Source organism: Lycium ferocissimum, chromosome 12 (genome assembly GCF_029784015.1).
Source record: "Lycium ferocissimum isolate CSIRO_LF1 chromosome 12, AGI_CSIRO_Lferr_CH_V1, whole genome shotgun sequence".
Classification (NCBI taxonomy): Eukaryota; Viridiplantae; Streptophyta; class Magnoliopsida; order Solanales; family Solanaceae; genus Lycium; species Lycium ferocissimum.
In genome coordinates, this window is record NC_081353.1 from 31,405,762 (window position 1) to 31,429,524 (window position 23,763).

The window sequence follows — 23,763 nt, forward strand, 5'->3', positions numbered from 1 at the left end:
CTAAGTCATTATTTCATTTCATATTTTCATTGTATTTTGTATATCTTAAATGAAAATAACATCTACTAACATATCATTGAAAGAATAAATACAACAACAACAACAACATACCCAATGAATCCCACAATGTGGGGTCTGGGGAGGATAGAGTGTACGCAGACCTTACCCCTACCTTAGGTAGGGAGGCTATTTCCGGAAGACCTCGGCTCAAGAAAAGGCATAGGAAAGGTTAGATATGAGCAAACAATTCAAATCAATTATGAAAATGAAAATAACGAAAGTGAATAAGCCATGATAAACCATTTTGTGCAAACAGATACTCGCAGAATCAAGGGACAAGAAACTAAAGATCAATGTAGCTACTCGCAAGAAAGGATAAACGCAACTACCTACTACCCTTCTACCCTGATCTGAGTCCTCCATACCGTCCTATCTAAGGTCATGTCCTCGGTAAGCTGGAGATGCGCCATGTCCTGTCTAATCACCTCTCTCCAATACTTCTTCGGCCTACCTCTACCTCTTCTGAAACCGTCCATAGACAACCTCTCGCCTTTGGGACATTTGCTCTCTCTGCATCACATGCCCAAACCATCTCAGCCTCGTTTCCCGTATCTTGTCCTCCATCGAGGCTACTCCTACTTTGTCTCGGATAACCTCATTCCTAATCCTATCGCTCCTAGTGTTCCCATACATCCATTGCAGCATTCTCATTTCCGCCACTTTCATCTTCTGAACGTGAGACTTCTTGACTGGCCAACACTCCGCCCCATACAACATAGTCGGTCTAACCACCACTATGTAGAACATCGAAAGAATAAATACAGCATATATAATTGATGTCTCTTGAACCAAATTATTTTTCTTCATTTTGAAAGAAAATGTTATAGATCATAATAGATGTTTTTAATCACATAGATGTTACAGCTAAGTTGGATCTCAAGAAATTTCCAAAGCCTAAATTTAAATAAAATTCAATAAATAAATAATGCTAAAAAGAAGTGGACAAAAAAGTCTTTATTCAATTTTTAAATACTTTGGGTGCAATTTTAATTTTTGGAGAGCCTTTAGTATTTTGGAATTTGCAGAAAAGATCGAACTAATCTTTCAATAACTTAATATCACAAAGAGAGAGAAAAAAATTGCAAATGTAATTTTAATATTAGTTTTAGGCCCGGGCTTAGCAAGGGCCAAATAACACTAATATAAGTAAATAAAAGTCGAAGAAGTTTCTTACTATATGATTATTACTGTCACGACCCAACCTACGGGCCGCGACGGGTACCCGAGGCTGACCACCGAGCACCCCTCATTCTATTGCTAAACCTGTCTTTATTCATTTCTCTTATCATTTATATTCATAGAAAACGACTTTCATATAGAACATATTTACTTATATAACGTAGGCCCTTTGGGCTATCAAAATAATAATAATATACATAGGCTTTCATTTACATAATGACTATGGGACAATACTACCCACACATACGTATCTACGAGCCTCTACTAGAACACTGAACATATGGACGGGACAGGACCCCGCCGTGCCCAAAATACATGTACACAAAATGATGTCTCGAAATAGCACCTCCGAATAAAGGAGGCTTCGCAACTCCGCGATGGCTACCGTGAATCGGCACCGTCTCCCGTCTACTGTGGGCATGAACACGACTTCCAAAGAGAAGGACGTCAGTACGAATATTGTACTGAGTATGTAAAGCATGAGCACTAATGATGGAGAAACATAACGGTAATATATGAAATAACATAAGATGGGAGACATTAACATTCTCTTCATAATACTTACCGTTTTCCGTAGGGACGTTCCATGTTCTATTTCGTGCTCGTACACATACATTCATATCTTTTACTTACTTACCTTTCGTATCTAGTCTCCTGTCATACTCATGCTCGTATCACGTGCTTCGCATATACATGGCCCTTACTCGGCACTCACATGGTATTAACATATCCGTATTCTAATCACTATCTTGTACATAGCATAAGCGTACTCGTAGAGATATCATATACTTATCTCATTCGTACTCACATGAATGTGATGCATATGGTATAATTATGCAGGTAACATAATCGTATTCGTAACGGTGTCATACATGTAGCATACTCATACTTCTATAGATTAGTATCATTCGTACTCGGCCTCTTCGGGCTCGATAGGTTCGCTAGCATACGTACTCGGCCCTCTTGGCTCGATGGCATCACTGGTATACGTACTCGGCCCTCTTGGGCTCGATGGGACCATTGGTATACGTACTCGGCCCTCTTGGGCTCGATAGGCTTGATGGCATTCGTACTCGGCCCTCATGGGCTCGATACATACATATCGTATTCGGCCACGAGGGCTCGATCACATCACATACATCTCATATCGTACATGCATCATCATATCGTCATAATACATATATTTGTGCATAGACACCATATACTTCATATACTTGTCATCATACATTATCGTAGGTTCATCGCTATCATTTATTTCATGAACATATTATTCTTTCATCTTTAATCGTGTCATAATCGCATCGTAAGCATATCATATTTTAGCATTCTTACATCACATATAACTATACATATCCTTAACACATACATTTGAACTCAAGACGTCTACATTTATATCGGGGTGACATAAGGTTGTGGACCCCGACTTCGTTATGGAACATTCATACGTATTCTGCCTCACCTTGAAGGAACAAGCATAAGGTGAGTGGGCATAATGATCAATGCCATTAGATTACATATATAGCGTCATTAGCGTCTTAGGAGAATCATACCATAGACTATAGCATCTCTAGTCTTTAGCTTACTACCATCATTATCATTATCATGCTCATAGCTTATCTCTTATCTCGTATGGCTATCCATGAGTGAGGACTCTTGACTTTCTTGGAGATGGGACATTCGTAGTAAGGAGGAATTTCATGCCATAGAAGTCATGCCTTGGAAATAAAGGGCTAAGCTTTACATACCTTTGTCGTTTAGCTTATTCTATCGCTTGCTCGTTCTCCTTTAATGCTCTCGTTTACCTTCAATGGAATTCGTATCAACATTAGCTATAAAATCGTGAAATCATACTTACTAAGGCTATAGAAATTTGGGCAGCATTTCCTTTGTTTATACTACTTTCCGCCATATTCCATATCAGCCTTCAACCATTCATACCAACAATCATAATATCACTAGTAACAATCGTTATTCATTTGCCTTATTCGCATTTCATAATTTCATACCAATTCTCCATAATTATAGCTAAAAGTCCATCGTCTCATTCTTTCACATCCAATGCTTATTTCATGTTCTAAATGTCATTTATAACTCATTCATAACATTGACACATCCATTTCCATAATTCAATCCGACTACTATTTCAAGATGACATTATTCTTCCATATCTAACCCATTTCATGTATTCTTTTGTAATTCAAGTGTTTCTACTTTATAATACTCTTAACATCATGAAAATACTATAAAACATACCTTGGATGATGGAGGAACAAGCCTCGGATGACAATTCACCTTTTCCACCAAAACCCTACTTTCTCTCTCTTGGGTTTTCTTGATTTGTATGACTTTGATGGAGTTTCTTTTACTTGATTCTCTTGATTTCTTGTTGTTGATCCTTGATTTCTCTTGTTTTCTTGTGATTGAAGTGTAGGAGATGTTCTAGAGGGTTCTTGAAGTGTAGAGGTGAAATGGGAAATGAAAAATGAAAAGGAAAGAATCCTTATATAAAATCGAGTTCGGCCGATTGGAAATATACGGACCAACATACGGTCCATATAATTTATACTAGCCGTATGTTGGACCGTACATTTGGTCCAGTGGCTTAAGTCATTCTGGGCTAATTCTACGGCTGGACATATGGCCAGTAGATTTTATACGGCCAGTATGTCTGGCCGTATGTTTGCCTGGTTTCCGAAAGTTGTTTCGTCGACTCGTTTGATCTCCGATCCTTGTGGAACCTTCTTAACACTTGTTCATCACTTCAATACCATTCTAAGGGACGTTATAAATCTCCCTTGGGGCATCATTCATACGCCATTAACTCAATGCTCGTACTCCTTATCCGCTACTCTCAACTTACAACTCGCTTCTCTTTAACAACTTCCTTTTCTTAACTCGGATGTCTTTGGAAATCTTAATTAGGTCGATCGATTACTATCTCTCGCTCATCTAAACCTCATGTTCATCATGTCCCTCATGAGTCTATTCACTTGTACGTTAAGGGAAATTTCCGAGGTGTAACAATTACTCCCTCCGTCCCAAATTAGTAGTCACTTATCTCAAACAAATAATTTAAAAAATAATTGTTCCATCCGATTTATAATAATGTTCACTTAGCTTTTTTATTTTGTTCAGTATAAGTATTCTGCGTCCACTTACACAAGAAATTAATTTTATTTTTTCAGATTTGTCCTTATTAAGTGTCAAGTCACTAGATCTTAATGTGTAGTATATATGCAAATTAAAATTTAGAGTAATTTAGTCAAAATACTTAGTACTATTTTAATCTAGAAGTTAGTTGGGTGTGCTAAAAGCTAAGTGAATTCCTATTTAATTAGGGTAGTTTAGTTAGTTGGTGAGATTGAGATTGGAATGTGTACAGAGGAGGAGATTTGTGAAACCTAATTGGTTGAGGGTAAATACTTACCCACACCAGGTGTGTTTACATCAACTCAATGCATTTACTATGATTAAGCGATTTAATAAAGTGAATATATATATTAATAATCATGATTAAGTGATAGTTGTATATATTCAAACAAATGGCATACATTAATTGATCTGGTGTAAACACCCGATGCAGATAAATTTTTACCTTTATTGAATTTACCAATCACGGTGGCCGGCGACGAAGATCTTGGCGCAAGTATTATCGACATTTTTAAATGACAAAGGCTTTAGAGGGAGGGGCTAGATAATGCGAAAAAAAACATTTAAGCCATGGTGAAAAGAAAAAGAAGATTTATAAGCAAATAAAAGTAAGAGAAATTTCTTACTACATACTATAATTATTGAGTATCTTAAATTTGGAAAAATAAAATTAGTCGAATTATTAAATTATATGTGAAAATGTGGATTTAGTTTTTAGGGATAATTGAACTTTTCGTCCCTCAATTATTGATGAATTTTAATTGTGATCCTTCTAATATTTCAAATAATCTATTTAACCTTTAATTAACTAAAATGTGTGTTTTGGTCGCTTTGTGTAAGAACATGTGATTTTAGACTATTTCTCAAAACTATATTACATTGACAGTTGAATGGTTTCACACTTAATAATTCATTAAAAATTGAAGTTTTGCAGTCAAAAGGCTGCACATATCAATTAATTGAATGTTATATATACTTAACTAGAAATCACAAGGAGCAAAATCACAATTTATCAATATTCGAGGGACTAAAAGTGTTAATTTCCCTAGTTATTATTCAAAAAGAGAAAGTGATTATAAATTTTGACGACTTGGGGTGGTACGTTAAATTGTTAAATCTGATAAAGGGCGGAATCTTCTATGTTGTGTCAAATCCGCGTAACTTTGTTTTTCTTCTTCTGGTGTCAATCAATACAAACGTTGTAAGATATTTTATGAATCAAAGCATGTATTTGTAAGAAAATAAGGGATTACTCTATTTAGGAAATAAATCAAAGAAAAAAGTTTGATAAAAATAAGAAATTAGTGCAAGAAAATATGATCCTTTATAATTATGTTTCAAGAAACTAAATTTAATTTATTTTAACCTGACTTGATTATTGTGGAGCTTGAAACATTTGACATTACTAACAAGGATAGGACATGAAATAGAAAGATGTTGTAAATAATATTTAATAGTGAATGTCCATGTATCATTCAAGTACTTTGGTGATCACCAAAGTAAGTTATCTTTTAGTTAGTGATCACTAAAGTAAGTTGTCTTTTAGTTAGTGATCACCAAATGTTAGTTATCTTTTAGTTGGTGAAACCAAATGTATTACTAAATAAGTTTTCCTATAAATAGGACCACTCATATCTTATTGAAGTAACACAGAAGTGAAAGAAATAATATCAATCTTCAAGTCCCTTTCTTATATGTTCTCTTGCATTTTAATTTTATTATTTTATAACACGTTATCAGCACGAGACTCTGCCATCTTGGACAAAGATTTTGAAAAGATTAAAGCAATTTCCAGGTAAGTATCATGCTTTTATTCTGAGGGTTTGTTGATAAAGTAGTACGAGATCAAAATTTCTTTTCTCTGTTCTTGTTCATGCTATTTCTATTTCTATATATATATATATATATATATATATATATATATATATATATATATATACTATGCACTACTCGACATAAAATATAGGTCCTTTGCTCACTGCATAGCTTTAATTCGCTAATATGCATATTGATGTTTACACGAAGTTACTGTAAACATGATGACCAAATTGATTATTTCACTAATACAAGAATTTTGGTTGTGGAGGATTACCCTTTTTATATGATGAGATTTAGAAAGAGTTTCTTACTTGTTATGCAATGAAAATATCTTAAAATTGTTTGCAAATGACATTTGCCTTTGAGCATCTGCAGAATTCATCACCTCTAAAGGTAATTCAGGTATGCAATATTTTAAGTTATTTGACTCATGATTTCACATGATAAGGATGGCCTCACAATGAGTATATATGGCTATCACAAGTCGTTGAATTTATCGGGTCCATGAGAACCTAATTGGTTCTGGACCTTTTGTGTCTCAAATTTGTTCCTGAAGAATAATAATGTTAAGAGGGATTATAATATTATTTTCATATCCCTTAATGGTTAAATAATAATTTGCAAGAAATATATATAGTCATCAGAAGTGACAATATTTTCTATGCCTTGTTGTGTCTAAACTTATTTATGTCTATAACCACCAGAAGTAGTAATATTTTCATAAGTCTGTTGTGGCTACAACTAAAGATAGGCATATGAGAAATATTATCTATATCATGTCACAAAATTGCTCCCGAAGAGCAATATGAAAAATTCGAGAGATATTATGACATGATTTTATGGTCCACTTTGAACTGTAATACAGGTTACAAGAAATGTTCGACCACATGAATTGGTATATTTCATGTCTTGGTAAAACTTAATTTAGTTATGCGTAAAATCATAGAGTGGTACTTTATTTAAAAGACTCGAGAGTGAGTCCCGGTGCACTATGATGATAATATAAAAGGTTGGGTTCAAGTCCCATCGCGTTATGGCTTAAAAACACCTTTATATGACTAAGACATTGGATTTAAGTCCCAATGCGCGATATTGATGATATGATTATGACCGAGCAAATTAATATGCTCTTGTGAAGCCCATCCAACTGACTTTGCTCCGTTCCCTGAAGTGAATGTGGTAGCAGTGTATGATAAGTCTGAAAGATGACAAAATATTTGTTGTGGCTATATGAATGAACGTGGGCGTGATAAAGGACAAAATAATAATAGTCATCATTATGATAATTATAAAAGGGAAGAACATTATGGGTTCTCAAAATGGTCCTTCAAAATGTAATTTTTGCCATCAATGTGATATGAAAGGTCATTGAGCATGCGGTTGTTGTGCGACCTAATTTAATAAATTATATAAATCCTCCATCAAAAGAAAGGAATACAAAGTGGAGGCACACTTGACCTTCAAAGCGATGTTGAGGTGGGTCATATAAATATGATAAATTCCCAGGCATGACAATAAGCTTATAATGAAAATTTATGAAGCACATACAAATGATTATAGTTTGTTCCTTGAAGAGAATGTGACGTATGATAAGCATCGTGAATGCTGGCCCATTCTTGAAAGTGAATGTGGCAAGATATGATAAAAGATATGGATAAATATGTGCTTATGTATGTATCTGCTAATTCCACAACTCACCTCTAGGGGAGGTTTGAGAGAAATCGTTAATGTGGAATAAGTAGTCATTGATCATCTTGTCGATTATGATTATTACAGGGAAAAGATTAAAGCAAGAAATAGATCTTGCCTACACGACCGAAATGATATAATTTTCTCCTTTAAAGGATATGTTCACCATACAGATGGTGTTATGAAATATGTAGTAGTACACAATTAATTGGGAGCTCTGGAAGAGCCAATTTATTACTACTTTGGAGGAATTAAATTGATTATCAAGAAAGCATTATACTGTAATGAGTCTCAAAGAATTTATTGAGTTTCAAAGGTATTCGCCAAAGTGGCCATTCATATTGAGACTATAAATGATGAAAGATTTAATATCTTTATATTAGTACAGTCATGTAGCGGGTAAGAAATATAAATGTGAAATGTTATCCTGCTTCCCTCCTGTTTGTACTACACAAATATGAGCATGATGATGGAATCACATGCGATGGTAAACTAGAAGTTTATTGAAATAAATATCAGTTGGCATGACCGGTTGGCCATTCCGGTTCTAATGTGATGCAAAAATAATTGAGAATTTACATTATTATATATTGAAGAAATAAAAGCTTCTTCAAGAATTCTCTTGTGCTACTTGTTCTCATGATAAATTGAAAATTATACCAGCTAAAGATGGGATTGAATCCCTCAATAATTCTGGAACATAAAAAGGTGAATATGGGCCCGTTCACCTGCCATGTGGACCGTTTGCTATTATATGATTTTAATAGATGCATCTATGTTATGGTCACATGTGCATTTGGTATCAACTTGCAGTTTGGTTTTTGCAAATTTGTTTGCTCAAATTGTTAAATTAAGAGCATGGTTCCAAACTATGAAATAATATTGATAATGTTGGTTTACATCCAAGTTGGTTTAGCAGAAATTGCATGCCTCTAATTATAGCTAAACAATTGGTTATGAGAACAAACCTCCCAAACAAAGTTTTTGTTTGAGATGTATTATTTAATATGTAGCAGCTTGTATGCATCAAGCCAACTAGGTTCCCCTATTACAATTGGTTCAAGATCAGGAACCAAATAACTCCTATATAAAAATGTGAATGTGCGGTATATGAATCAATTGCTCCACCATAACACACAAAGATGGGTCCTCAAGTAAGATTGAGGGTAAATGTTAGATTTCCTAACATTAGGGGGGAGGATGATAAGCAGCTGGAAAAATAAATAAATTATATATAATGAATTATCCTCGTTTAAAATATAATTCAAGTTAAGCGCGTACGCATTTGCTGACCAAAGTGAAAATCATATTCCAGTTGCAAATGCTCCTACTAGAATTAAAATCCTTGAAGGATAGAGTCTATGGCACGCCTGAAGCGTGATAGACCAATCGATTCCAAAGGTAAATCTGCTTGAAGAAGGAGAGGAGCAAATGATCAAAATGGCCATAATAATGAGGCAAATGCTTTAAAAGAGCACCACGACATAACACTTCATGAAACCTTGGAAAGGTTCAGGTACCTGAAAATGATGAAAAATGAAGAGATCTCAATAAGTTATGTCGCATGGGAACCGATATCAAATGACCGTTGACGACATCTTTGATATAATGTAGCGCTCAACATTATAATGGTAACGAGGATCTTGAATTCAAATTTGTCAAGAAATGTGGACAGATAGATGATTGGCCAAATGAAAATACGCAATTCAAGTATATTTGATTTCACGTGGTAAATATGAAATATTTTGGATCTATAGTCCAAACATTTGAAGATATAATGTCAGTGGGGTATAAAGAAACTTTTGAGCGAAAAGTGAAATGAATTATTAATCCATAAGATATAAATTACGGCTCGTGCCTTGTGGTATAAGGTTTTTCGCAAAAGTCCTGAGATTATTGTATGGAGATGTGTTCTTTTATGGTGGATGCAATGAGGTTTCATACAGTCTGGCAGTACATGAAAAACTTGAATGCGTATACTGAAATATTTTCATGTCTAGCTAGAGAGTGAAGTTTATATGAAAATTCTTAAAGGATTGAAAAGGCCTTAAAGCGATTCCATTGAGTACTCCAATGGCTGTAAGATCGCTTAACATAAAGTAAGATTAATTTTGAATCTCACGAAAATGGTTAGAAAGTACCATGTCTTAGTGCAATTGATGCACTAACATATCCTGCTATTACTATCCATGAGATAATGTTTTTATTGATATGCAGGCAAGATATAGCCTCACTTTTATTCGTGGAGACATCAGGATGAATCAAATAATGATATGAATTTATTGATTCTAACCAATATTATCAAGATTTGTTGGTTATGAAATGCAGGATATTCATATGATCTCTATAAAGTTAGATCTCAAACAAATTATGTGAGCATGTGAGGATGTTGCCATAATATGACGTTCTACATGCCAATCAATTATACTTATTCAAGTCTGCCAGGATATCAGCAACTTTTAAAGCAAGTCAGGGATGTATCTAGAAGCAAGTCAGGATTAAAGCAAGTCAGGGATGTATCTAGAAGCAAGTCAGCAATGTATCTGGCTGAGATCAATAGCTCAGCACATTCTGCAATCATGCGATATTTATTTGGAGATGAAGATTCCAATAATATTATATGAAGCTTGCATAGCTCACTTGAAAGAAGGATATATCAAAGGAGACAGGATAAAGCATTTTGTTAGATTTCTTTTTCAGACACAATCTTCAACAGAAGGTGAAATAAATTTTTAATAAATTCGCTCGATTGATAATATGGCGAATCTATCCATTGAAACATTCCAACCTCAACATTTGAGAAGCTGAGATACAAAATTGGAATGCATCGTCTCCGAGACAGCAAGTGAAGTTTTTATCGGGGAGTAAAATATTTGCACTCTTTTTCCCTTAACCAAGGTTTTTGTCCCAATTGAGTTTTCCTGGTAAGGTTTTTAATGAGGCAGCTATCAAAGCGTATTACTAGATATGTGTACTCTTTTTCCTTCACTAGGACTTTTTCCCACAGGGTTTTTCCTAGTAAGGTTTTAACGAGGCACATTATCTACTAATGGACATTCAAAGGAGAGTGTTGTAAATAATATTTAATAGTGAATGTCCATGTATCATTCAAGTACTTTGGTGATCACCAAAGTAAGTTATCTTTTAGTTAGTGATCACCAAAGTAAGTTATCTTTTAGTTAGTGATCACCAAAGTAAGTTATCTTTTAGTTAGTGATCACCAAATGTTAGTTATCTTTTAGTTGGTGAAACCAAATGTATTACTAAATAAGTTTTCCTATAAATAGGACCACTCATGTCCTATTGAAGTAACACAGAAGTGAAAGAAATAATATTAATCTTCAAGTCCCTTTCTTATATGTTTTCTTGCATTTTAATTTTATTATTTTATAATAAGACAAGATTTTTTTTTCTTGCACATATACAGGCTTTTTACCCTTTTCATTGTTTTAGAAAACTTCTCCATGTGAATTATTTGAAGTTAGAAAAAGGAAAGTCTATTCTATAAAAGGTTTTTATCCAAAAATGTTTCCATTTTTCCTTTTTAAGTGAGTCATGCACTTGTCATATCTCGCCCTTAATTAATTTACTTGAAATTGTCTGGTACAACGAATCTAATTTATTTATAAAATAATGCCAATTATTTAAATTCAGTTGATTCTGTAGCTTCCAAATAATTGATGCATGTATAATCATAATCTATTACTTAGGCATTAATAATTGATTTCCAAAAATGATGGCTACTAATATGCCATCGAATATATGCAAAGAAAAATGTATGGCAACTAAAACTTAAGGAATCTCTCTCTCTCTCTCTTTTTTTTTTTTTTTGGGTGTAGGAGATTATCCATAAATTTTCTTGGTGTACCACCTGGCTTAGTTGAATCCCAAATTAACTCCCCTTAAAACCCCACAACTTCTTTAACCAATTCAGCAAATTCTTTAATACTAACTTCATTTCCACTCTCCACATTAACATGTTCCAAATCACTATAATTTTCCAACAAAAATATAACCGCATCGGTTAAATAATCAACATGTAAAGATTCCCTTAATGGTGAACCAGTCCCCCACACAATAACTTTGTCAAGATTGTTAATTTTTGGAGATTTTGATTATGATTTTCATACTTCGATGCTTAGAAACTAACCAAGAATGATATTCAATACTAACTAATATTGCAATATTGGACACAATTGAATAAAAATTGGATCTTTGGAAATATAATTAACATAAACATAGTACTCAAATCAGTACAACAGATAATCAAGAATTCATCTAAGCTTTCTACAAGCTTATTAAACTCATTCAACAAACAAGAATAACAGTCTCATATCTAGCAAAAATAACAACACACCTGAACTACTGCTTGCCATTGTTCTCCAAATACCATTTATATGTATCAACAAGACCATCTCGAAGCGAAATCTTCGGTTTCCAACCCAATCCATAAGCTTTCTTGGTGTCCCATCTGGCTTAGTCGAATCCCAAATTAACTCCCCTTTAAACCCCACAACCTCTTTAACCAATTCAGCTAATTCTTTAATACTAACTTCATTTCCACTCCCAACATTAACATGTTCTAAATCACTATAATTTTCCAACAAAAATATAACTGCGTCGGCTAAATCATCAACATGTAAAAATTCCCTTAATGGTGAACCACTACCCCAAACAACAACTTGATCAACATTGTCAATCTTAGCTTCATGAAATCTACGTAATAAAGCAGGTAAAACATGTGAATTTTCAGGATGAAAATTATCATTTGTACCATATAAATTTGTTGGCATTGCAGAAATAGCATCAAAATTGTGTTGAATTCTATAAGCTTGACACATTTTAATACCGGCTATTTTTGCAATAGCATAACATTCATTAGTTTCTTCTAATGGCCCAGTTAAAAGGGCATTTTCGGGAATTGGTTGTGGTGAAAATTTAGGGTAAAGACAAGAAGAACCTAAAAATAAAAGTTTTTTAACTTTGTATTTAAATGATGAAACGATGATGTTTGTTTGGATTTGGAGATTTAAGGTTATGAAATCAGCTGGGTATGTTTTGTTTGCGTGAATACCGCCGACTTTTGCGGCGGCAAGGATGACGTAATCAAGTTGATTAGCGGAGAAAACCGTGTCGACATCTGATTGGTTAGTAAGATCGAGATCGGAATGAGTTTTGAGGATGAGATTGTGGAAGCCGAGTTGGTTGAGTTTGCGGACCACGGAGGATCCGACCATTCCACGGTGGCCGGCAACGAAGATCTTGGCTGACTTATCTATTGCCATTATTTTTTGTGTATGTGTCTATACTTAAGATCTCATATGTGCGTGACATGAGAGATGTAAAAAGAAAGATAAATAGGCAAATGGTGAAACTTAATAGTAGCATTTTTGGTCCCCTGTAATATAATTATATTCTGATTTTGGTCTTTGTGATATCTAACGAGCATATTTAACTTTCAGTTGATAGAAATGTGTGTGTGTGTGTGTTTTTTTTTAATCATTTTAGGTAAGAAGTATGCTATATTTGAACTATTTTTAGAACTATATTACCGTCAAATTTGGCGTAACGATTCAAGGTTAATATAATAAATGGGTAGTGAAGTGGTAGAACGACTAATAATTATGATAAATTTGTGAATATTTATAAGCAATTGGATAAAAAGTGTGCATCTCTATTAATTGAAGGTTAAATGTGTTTAGTCAAATATTACAAGGATCAAATTTTTACTGTTTTTGATTTATTTATCGAGAGTGGTGCAACATTTTGAGGTGTAATTTCTGCTATTTTTTTTTTTTTAGGTATTTATGGTTCTATCTTTGGTGTTTATGGTTAAACTCTTACATTTTTCGTCAAATATACCGAATATAAGTTGTTACATATTTGACTGGGACTAAAAGTGTGATTTTTTGGCAAAACTTAAAGTTACAAAACTGTAAGTGCATACTTGGGGGACTGTTTTTGTCATTTTCACCTTATTTATCTCCATCTCTCTCATTTCACACAAAAACAGAAGGGACTATTTTTGTCATTTACTCCTCATTATTATCTATTTTTATTTTTTCACCCTTGCTTATTTTTTATTTTTATCAATTCAAAAAGACACACCGGCTATATTGTTGTTGTTGTAAACCAAAAAGTAAACGCTTTTATGGCGAGAAAAACATTGATCATTTAATAGAATAGATTATACATGCATCTGATTCCTTAAGTTTTAGTTGCCATATATTTTTCTTTGCATATATTCGATGGCATATTAGTAGCCATCATTTTTGGAAATTAATTAATTATTAATGCCTATGTAATAGAATGATTATAAGTAATAGAATGATTATACATGCTTCAATTATTTGGAAGGTACAGTTAATCAACTAAATTTAAATATACTTAACTGGCATTATTTGATAAATAAATCAGATTCGTTGTACTAGACAATTTCAAGTAAATTAATTAAGGGCGAGATATGATATGTGCATGACTCACTTAAAAAGGAAAAATGGAAACATTTTTGGATAAAAACCTTTTATAGAATAGACTTTCCTTTTTCTAAATTCAAATAATTCACATGGAGAAGTTTTGTAAAACAATGAAAAAAGGTAAAAAGCCAGTACATTTGCAAGAAAAAGAAAAAATGCGTCTTTCTATTTCATGTCCTATCCTTTTTAGTAATGTCAATTTTTTCAAGCTCCACAAAAATCAAGCCAAGTTAAAATAAATTAAATTCAGTTTCTTGAAACATAATTATAAAAGATCATATTTTCTTGCGCAAATTTCTTATTTTTATCAAACTTTTTTCCTTGATTTATTTCCTAAATAGAACCAGTGTTTTAAAAGGCAGTTTCAGGACTCGCCTCGGCGCTCGTCCCGGGGCTCACGTGTAGGGCTTTGAATCAAAATAAAAAAGCTATTTGAACCAAAACTAATTCATTCTATAAGTGGACGCAAAATACTTATTTTGAACCAAAATAAAAAAGCTAAGTGAACACTATTATAAACCGAATGGAGCAATTATTTTTTAAATTATTTGTTTGAGCTAAGTGACTGTTACTTTGGGACGGAGGGAGTAATAATCATATACTCCCTCCGTCCCATATTAATTGTACATTTTCCCCATTACACGTTTTCTAAGAACACATAAATAAATGTGTATTCTTACTACATTACTCTTATCTCTCTCTAATTAATTGCAGTCTAATCAATATTGGTTATTTTAAAAAATAATTAATGTTAAGAGCAAAATAGGAAAAACTTAATTAATTCTATCTTGATTTTGTAAATGGACAAGTATTTTGTGACGGATATTTATAAAAGTGTGGGCAAATAATATGGGACGGAGGGAGTATTAAGTAACTTCTCCGACTTTTATTTACTTATGTTTATCTAAAAATAAAGTTTCAACATTGCCTATTTATCTTCGTATTTGCATCTTCCATCTCCCACACACAAAAAAGATGCCAAGTCGGCTGTATTCACACAAACATAAACATACCCAGCTGATTTCATCACAGTAAAAAAAAAATATATATATATAAGAATTAATTACAAACATTGTCATTGATTTAATTTCCATTACGTCGTTATTCTAGATTTAAATGTCAATTCAATTACAATCGGTGGATGAGTTAGTTCAATAAAATATAAAGATGTAAACACATGAAGATGCCAAAAAAAATTTAAAATCTACTATGTATTTATAAAATATACTTTTAACTTTGTATATATATATAGTATAATATTTTGATAAAGGAATTCAGATGACCTCTTTGTGCCGCTAGTTCTGCCCCTGATCGCAACATCTTGTTAGATATTTATATTTGTTTGAACGAAAAGGTCTTATGAGACGAATCTCAAATGCTTTTAAGATCGAGTTGAAGTTATATACACCGATAAGTAAAAAGTATTTTTTTATATCATCAGTGCAATTCAACTTATTATATATCGCAAATTATTTATCATTTATTATACAAAGGTTATCAATCAATACTTATTAAGTGAAGTTACCACTTGCGATAATATTTTAAGTAATTAGATTGTGTAAAAAATTTCAGGCCCTAAGCTCGATGAAGTCAATGAGTTTTGAGTTCAATTTAGGATTACTTGTTAATGAATGAATACATTCTCTTTCACTTAATACTTTTGGAAAGAAGTCATTAGAACATACACATTAGCCAAATTACATGGTATTTTTTCAACTAAAAATTGTCATCTCCACTCCACTGTCTCTAGACTTTAGCTTGTTTTGAGGTCGATCAATATCAATATAAGAAAGGCCAAGATACAACAGTTTCAATTTGTAATAGATAAATATCCAAATTATTCATTCAAATTCTGGACACTTATAATAAATAAAACCCAAATACGATAAGCATAAAAATGCTCTGAAATCTTCACTTAAAATGGGAGAAAATGAGGATTTCAATTTGTCATGTGAACAGATGTGCATTATAGGGAGACAGAAAATGTCCTCTCCAATCATTGTCTTTCACTCTTATGCTAAAAGAAAACGAAAAAGGGAACCACGAAAAATTCTTTGACATGACACAGGAAGCTCTCAGAAATTTGGCTTGGATGTGGGGGTACAAGCAATGCTTGTTGTTTCACATTTCTAGTTCGTAACCTGATGCCAATCGTTATCTTTCCTATGACATTTACTAGCTGATACTCTTGCTAGTAATTGCTCAAATTTTTGTAGCCAGTAATATGAGACATACACTTTACAAAATCATTCTTATAAATTATTAACTAGTTGTGCAAAAATACATATTGTACTTGTGTTAATTAAGAATAGACTTTCTATATTTTGGTTCTGCCTAATTGGCATTCCTACTAGTGTGTCATGTGGATCTGCTTGGATATTTGTGCAGCGAGACCCTGAATCAATTCTGAATAATGTATATTGATGCTGTTTCTGAATCTTAATGTTACTAAGAAGGAAAACATGAAGAATTGCATTATAATTGGATGATCACCGGCCCTCGGGGGTTAGGTCAATTGGCAAAGGTTAAGGGACTTGTTCCTTAGGTTACAAGTTCGAGCCTTGTGCCAAGCGAAGTAGTCCAGACTCCAGTATGCACGTGGAGAAGGGTAGAGGGGTGGGTTCCTCATGCTTGAGTTTCGAAGGCTGTAGTTGGCCCACGAATGTGGTTGCCTTCAGACATATTCCTCCGTCATAAAAAAAAATTGGATGATCTCAGCCCCAAGGACCAACTGATTTTTTGAGCAATTAAAGACAAATGGTGAACGCCCCTAGGGTTTAGCTCGCTTGGCAAAGGTTGAGTGACTTTCTGGCTTAGGTCACAGGTTCGAGCCCTACACCAAGCAAACTAAACATTAGTATTTAAGTGGAGCAGGGTAGAGGGATGGACCCATCATCCTCGAGTTTCGAAGACTGCGGTTGGTCCTAAGGGTTGGCTCTAGATAGATTTCTAGGTATTAAAAAAACAGATGGTGGATTGTGATTCTTTTCCACCCTAGCTCCCTTCCCTCATCTTAAGGGAGCGAGACTATAGAACTGAATTAATGAAGCCTGCTAAGTTCATATGGTTATTGAATAGGATATTAGGAACTGGTTTTTCTGGTTTTGTGGTGTTTGTTTCACAATACACACAAGAAGCTGCTAAAGGCTGAGTATCAATCGAGCATGGTTTTCTCTGAAATTGATTTCTGTGAGATATCATGTTTATGACTAGGTGGCTAGTAAAACTTCATTATGTGATGATGCATTTATTTCCATTTTTCTTGAAGAACTAATTCCTGCTTAATGACTGTCTTCTGCTTTGCTACTTGCTTTCACCTGTTCATCATGTTGTTCCATAGTTGAATGTACCGATGCTCGTGTGTTAAATCTTTGTGCTTCACATACTTTGCAATAGGAAGGGGAGCCTTGGAGCAACGTAAAGTTACCTCCGTGTGACCTATAAATCACGGGTTTGAGCGGTGGAAGCAGCCACTAATGCTTGCATTAGGATAGGTTGTCTACATCGCACCCCTTGGGGTGCAGCCCTTTCATGATCCAACTAACGCGGGATGTTGTGTGCACTTGGCTGCCCCTATTTTTTGTTTATCCTTTGCAAAAGGCAGATTGTTGAACGCAGAATTTGTAAAAAAGGTAAAAGTTTCAGTTACAACTGCGGACTTCATTGTCACGACCTAAATCGGAGGGTCATAACGGGCACCCAGGCCTTACTTGCCGAGCACCACTAGACACCCTTTCATAACATAACCATATTAAAGGTGGACCACGAGGGTCATCATATGATAACCTGCTAACTTATACGGGAAATAAACTAGGAAGGGACAAGACCCAAAAGGACATATATACATAAACATGCTGAACATGACAGTACGAGCCGACAAGGCCGCCACAGACATCTATACAACAAAATACGGGCCGAGAAGGCCATTGTTGAGTATGATTTTGCTGATGATAAATAACAAAAAATACACTTGTCCTGAAGTAGTGTTTTATTCATAGATTGTCAAGAAATAATAAGGATAAGGAAAAAAGGAATTTACTAATAATTTGTTGTCTGGCATAAAATGGACCAAAGAAGCACATGTATAAAACTATTCTTGGCGGCGGAAGACTGGACGACGAAGAAAATAGGCTAATGTGTTGATAATAGCATCCTTCATTTCGGTCAACGGAGCAGTAAGACGCTCAGGCATGGCGCTAACACTGGCTTGAAGCTTGGTGGACAGTTTGACCGCTTCCTTGACAATAGCATCCAGTTTGACCCGTAGCTTAGAGACATCAGCACCAGTCTCCTTTGTCGTATCACGAATCTTCTCGATTTGAAACAAGGTGGATGCCATTAAGTCTTTGATGGACTCAATTTTGTCATCCATGGAGGAAAGCTTGGCGAGAAGTTCGGCATAGCACTCGGAAGAGATAGCAGAAGGGTCTGATTTTTTCACCTTGGTGGAAGGACCAGGCTGAGATGCCTCATAGACGTCTTTGAGCACCCAAGAATCATTGCTCAAGACATACCCCATGCTGCCAAACGCCCTAGAGTTGTAACATTGCTTCACCAGAGTAATGGGATAGTCGACTAAGTCAATTTTGTGGACTTCAAGTATGCGAGAGATGAGCATACCATAAGGGAGGCTAGAGGGATTTGAAGCACACTCAATCATGTAATTGATAATGACAGAGGACAAATTGATTTTCTTTTTGGAGAGAAGACAAAAGGCAAAGATAGCATCACGTTGGGAAATAGTGGAGTAGGACCCAGCGCGAGGTACAATAGTAGTAGCAACCATATGGGCCAGCACACGAGCTTCAAAGGAGATGTTGGATGGACCAATTTGAGCAGGAACCGAGGTGGAATTGGAAAGGGTTTGCTTGACATCATCGAAGGACACTTCAAGAGATTCGAGCCGAGAATTTTGGGCGGTTCGGAAAAAACCGAGCAAAAGTAACCAAGAATAGAGTCAAGGACGAGCAATTTAGCACAATGTGGGTGCCAAGAACCATGGTTTCGAGTTCATTGACCTTAGAGGAACGAAGATTAGCATAAAACATACGAACAGGGGTGTCATACACATGGGGGGGGGGGGGGTTTGAAAAAAATTTCCCAACCTTGATAGACAAATAACGATTTTACCTTACAACATAGAGAAAGCATATGGTCAAGATCAACAATCCTACCAGAGACGATGGTTTTGTCTTCAAGAGACGAGAAGAGTTCTTGATGGTGGTCATCCCAAATTTTTTTGCGAAGATCGAGGGGCTTATCAGTAACAGGTTTGGGTTTCTTGGAGGAGGTGGAGCACGTAGCGTCAGCAAAGGCACGCTTCCCAAGATTACAAATGGGAATAGAGTCGGAGGCGTCAGAGGAAGAGGAGTCACCGGAGGTTATGGAGTCATGAGGGGCAGGAGAAAGACTCTTACCGACGTCCTTGAGTCTAGAGCTTTGGCGTGTGGAGAGAAGAGGGGTTTTCGCAGTTTTAGCCATAGAAGAGACGAGAGTAGAGAAAGGGATGGAGAAGAAGATGAACAGGAGAAAGAAGATGAAAAAGGGTTTGATGGAAAGACGGTGAAAAAGGGTTTTATGGGGAAGGTAAAAAGGAAAGGTAATTATGGGAAAATGGGACGGTTATGGGAAGATGGGACGGCGAGAATTGGGATGGACAAGCAATTTATGGCAAGGAATTTATTAGCCGAAAATTATGGCAAAAATTAGACGAGATTTATCAATAATCCCCGGATCTTCTTAGCATACGCAGAAACGTTCTTCAAGCTTGGAGGCTTAGTAAAAATATCAATGAAGCTGGTTTCGGTGTGCACAAAAGTGATTTCAAAATCTCCCGAGCAACATGATTTCGGATAAAATGATGCTTAATATCTATATGCTTGGCCCTAGAATGATGCACGGGATTTTTGGACAGACAGATAGCACTCGAATTATCACAGAAAATTTTGATAGGTTTAAAAAACAAGTCATAATCACTTAGTTGATAAGACATCCAAATAAGCTGTGTGCAGCATTGACCAACAGCAATATATTCTAAAATTTTGGCAAGTACCACCAGTACTTTTTCTATCATCTTTATCACCCGCAAAGTCGCATCCGAAAAGCTGCACAAGTATAAAATCATTTGTGTTAGGATACCATAAATCATAATTAGTTGTGCCATGAAGGTATCTAATGATACGTTTGACAGCAGTGAGATGAGATTCCTTTGGAGCATCTTGAAATCTAGCGCACCTGCACACACTAAACATAATATCTGGTCGACTGGCAGTTAGGTAAAGCAATGATCCAATTATACCGCGATACTTAGTTTCATCGACAGGTTTTCCTGCCTCATCCTTATCAAGAGTACAAGTAGGACTCATTGGAGTACCCATAGCTTTTGAGTCTGACATTCCAAATTTTTGAACGAGTTCCTTGGCATACTTTGCTTGACGATAAATATTCCTTTGTCGGTTGATGAATTTGTAGGCCCAAAAAGAATTTTAATTCTCCCATCATACTCATTTCGAACTCGCTTTGCATAAGATCGGAGAATTCTTCGCACATAGAGGGGTTAGAGCTTCCAAAAATAATATCATCAACATAAATTTGTATAATAAGATTACCTAAAGAAGATCTTTTAATAAAAAGGGTTGTATCGATCTTTCCTCTGATAAAACCGTGACGTACCAAGAAGGAACTCAAGCGATCATACCATGCCCGTGGAGCTTGTTTAAGGCCATATAAAGCCTTAGTTAATTTAAAAACATGATAGGGAAATTTAGGATTTTCAAAACCTGGTGGTTATTTGACATATACTTCTTCTTCAATGAACCCATTTAGAAAAGCACTTTTGACATCCATTTGAAAAAGTTTGAATTTTTTAAAAGAGGCATACGCAAGCAAAATTCTAATGGATTCTAACCTGGCAACAGGAGCAAATGTTTCATCATAGTCAACTCTCTCCTGTTGTGAGTATCCTTGAGCAACGAGTCGGGCTTTGTTTCGAACTACTTGCCCGACCTCATTTAACTTGTTCCTGTATACCCATTTTGTGCCTACGATTGATGCGTAACAGTTTGGGAACTAGACTCCATACCTTATTCTTTTCAAACCTGTTCAAGTTCCTCTTCCATAGCTTTTACCCAATATTCATCTTTTAAGGCGTCACCAATTTTCTTTGGTTCATATTGAGAGATAAGAGCGCATTTACATTATTCTTACTTAATGCTCTAGTTTTCATCCCTTCACTGATGTCTCCAATAACAAATTTCTTTGGATAGTCAGGTTCGCTTCTCCATTAATTTGGGATTGCTCCAACAGTAACATCAGTCGACTGAGGTGTTTCAGAAGTCGACTCATAGGATGTTCGTTCTTCGGTGGGTCCCGTAGCCACTTGAAGTAGATATTTGACCGTCTTCTTCATCGCAATTTTTCTTGTCTCGGCCATGTGATTAGTATCATCAAATACGACATGAATAGACTCTTCAATAGATAAAGTACGTTTATTATAAATTCTATAGGATCTACTAGTGGGTGAATAGCCAAGAAATATACCTTCATCACTGCGAGGATCAAACTTACCAAGGTTTTCCTTTCCATTATTGTGAACAAAACACTTACATCCAAAAGGATGAAAGTAACTAACATTCGGTTTCTTACCAGTCCAGAGCTCATATGGAGTTTTCTTGAGAATTGGTCTAATTAGACATCGGTTTAGAATATGACACGCTGTACTTACTGCTTCGGCCCAAAAGTGATGTGGTAAGTTTGTTTCTACGATCATAGTTCTTGACATATCCTGAAGGGTTCTGTTCTTCCGTTCAACCACACCATTTTGTTGCGGAGATCGAGGTGAGGAGAAGTTGTGTGTGTATCCTTGGTCATTGCAGAATTCTTCAAAAGCTTTGTTTTCAAATTCTCCTCCATGATCACTTCGAATGGAGGTGATGTAATATCCTTTCTCACGCTGAACTTTCTCACAGAAGAACTTAAAATTCTTTAGAGTATCATCTTTATGAGCAAGAAATATTACCCAGGTAAAGCGAGAAAAGTCATCTATTATAACAAATGCATACCTTTTTCCTCCAATGCTAGCAGTTCTAGTAGGACCAACAAGATCCATATGAAGCAGCTGCAAAGGTTTAGATGTAGACACAATATCTTTAGAGTTGAAGGAGTTTCTAGTTTGTTTACCTTTTTGACACGAATCGCATATATGATCTTTGGTGTAATTGAGTTTTGGCAATCCTATTACAAAATCAAGTCTTGCCAGTTTCTCAATTAGGCGCATACTCGCATGACCAAGCTTCTTGTGCCACATCCACGGATCTTCACATTGAAGCCAGACATATATGACCTGTAGGATTTTTGACAGAGTCCAGAGTATACACATTTTTGTTTCTGCTTCCAGGAAGAATTTTTATTCCAGATGAGTCCTCTATGACACAGCCTGTTTTACTAAACCTTACCTCAAGATTAGAATTACATAGCTGACTCACACTTAAGAGATTATATTTAAGCCCTTTTACCAACCAAACATTAGAAATATCGCAAGAGTTATCAAAAGTGATAGTACCGATACCAATTACGGTTCCAGTTGAGTTGTCTCCAAAAGTCACTAATCCTCCATTAAAGTCAGCGACTGATTTGAATAGACTTTTGTCGCCTGTCATATGTCTTGAACACGCACTATCTAGATACCATTTCCCTTTCTTTTTCTTGTGGTGTTCCTGCAAGACAGAATTTTTACTCTTGTTTAGGTACCCAAGGATTCTTGGGTCCTTGATGGTTAGTTTCCACGCAATTAGTTTTCTTGGGTTTCCATACCCATCCAGGTTCATTTGAAAAGCGAAATCTACAGTTATGATAATTATGACCAAGTTTTCCACAACAGAAGCATGTTTGAAGGGATTTTCCTTCCTTTTTACACGGACTGATTGACCTACGCACTCCAGGCCTTTTTTCAGTCGACTTAGATATTCTAGTTGACTTATTAGTTTTTGAAACAGCAGTTGTTTTTCTTATATGATCTTTAGTCATTGGCAAGACCCTTTTCCCAGTAGACTTATTTTTATCAGTTGACTCTTTTGACTTGGGATAACTGTGACTGGAAGAATTCAGCAAAGTATCTAGTTTGGATTGTAAATTGTAAACTTCATTTTGAAAAGAATTTTTTTCTTTTTCGCAGATTTCTAATTTTGACTCCCACTCCCTTCTCTCTCTCTTCAATTTCCTATATTCATCAAAGACATTATTTAGGTCTACAAGAGTTTGATCTAATAATTCTTGAGTTTCTTCACATTTAGAGCAGGGATGAGAACTTACCTTCATCGCCTTCTCCGAGAGCCATGAAACACACATTTTCAACTTCTTCTGATTCTTCATCTGAAATTTCGTCTTCACTCCA

General features: G+C 35.2%; 1 pseudogene; it reads right to left on the reverse strand.

Annotated features, from left to right (window-relative positions):
• Nucleotides 1-11,783: 11,783 nt before the first annotated feature.
• LOC132040620 (putative GDP-L-fucose synthase 2) lies at nucleotides 11,784-13,286 on the reverse strand (annotated as a pseudogene).
• Between the last annotated feature and the right edge of the window lie 10,477 nt (nucleotides 13,287-23,763).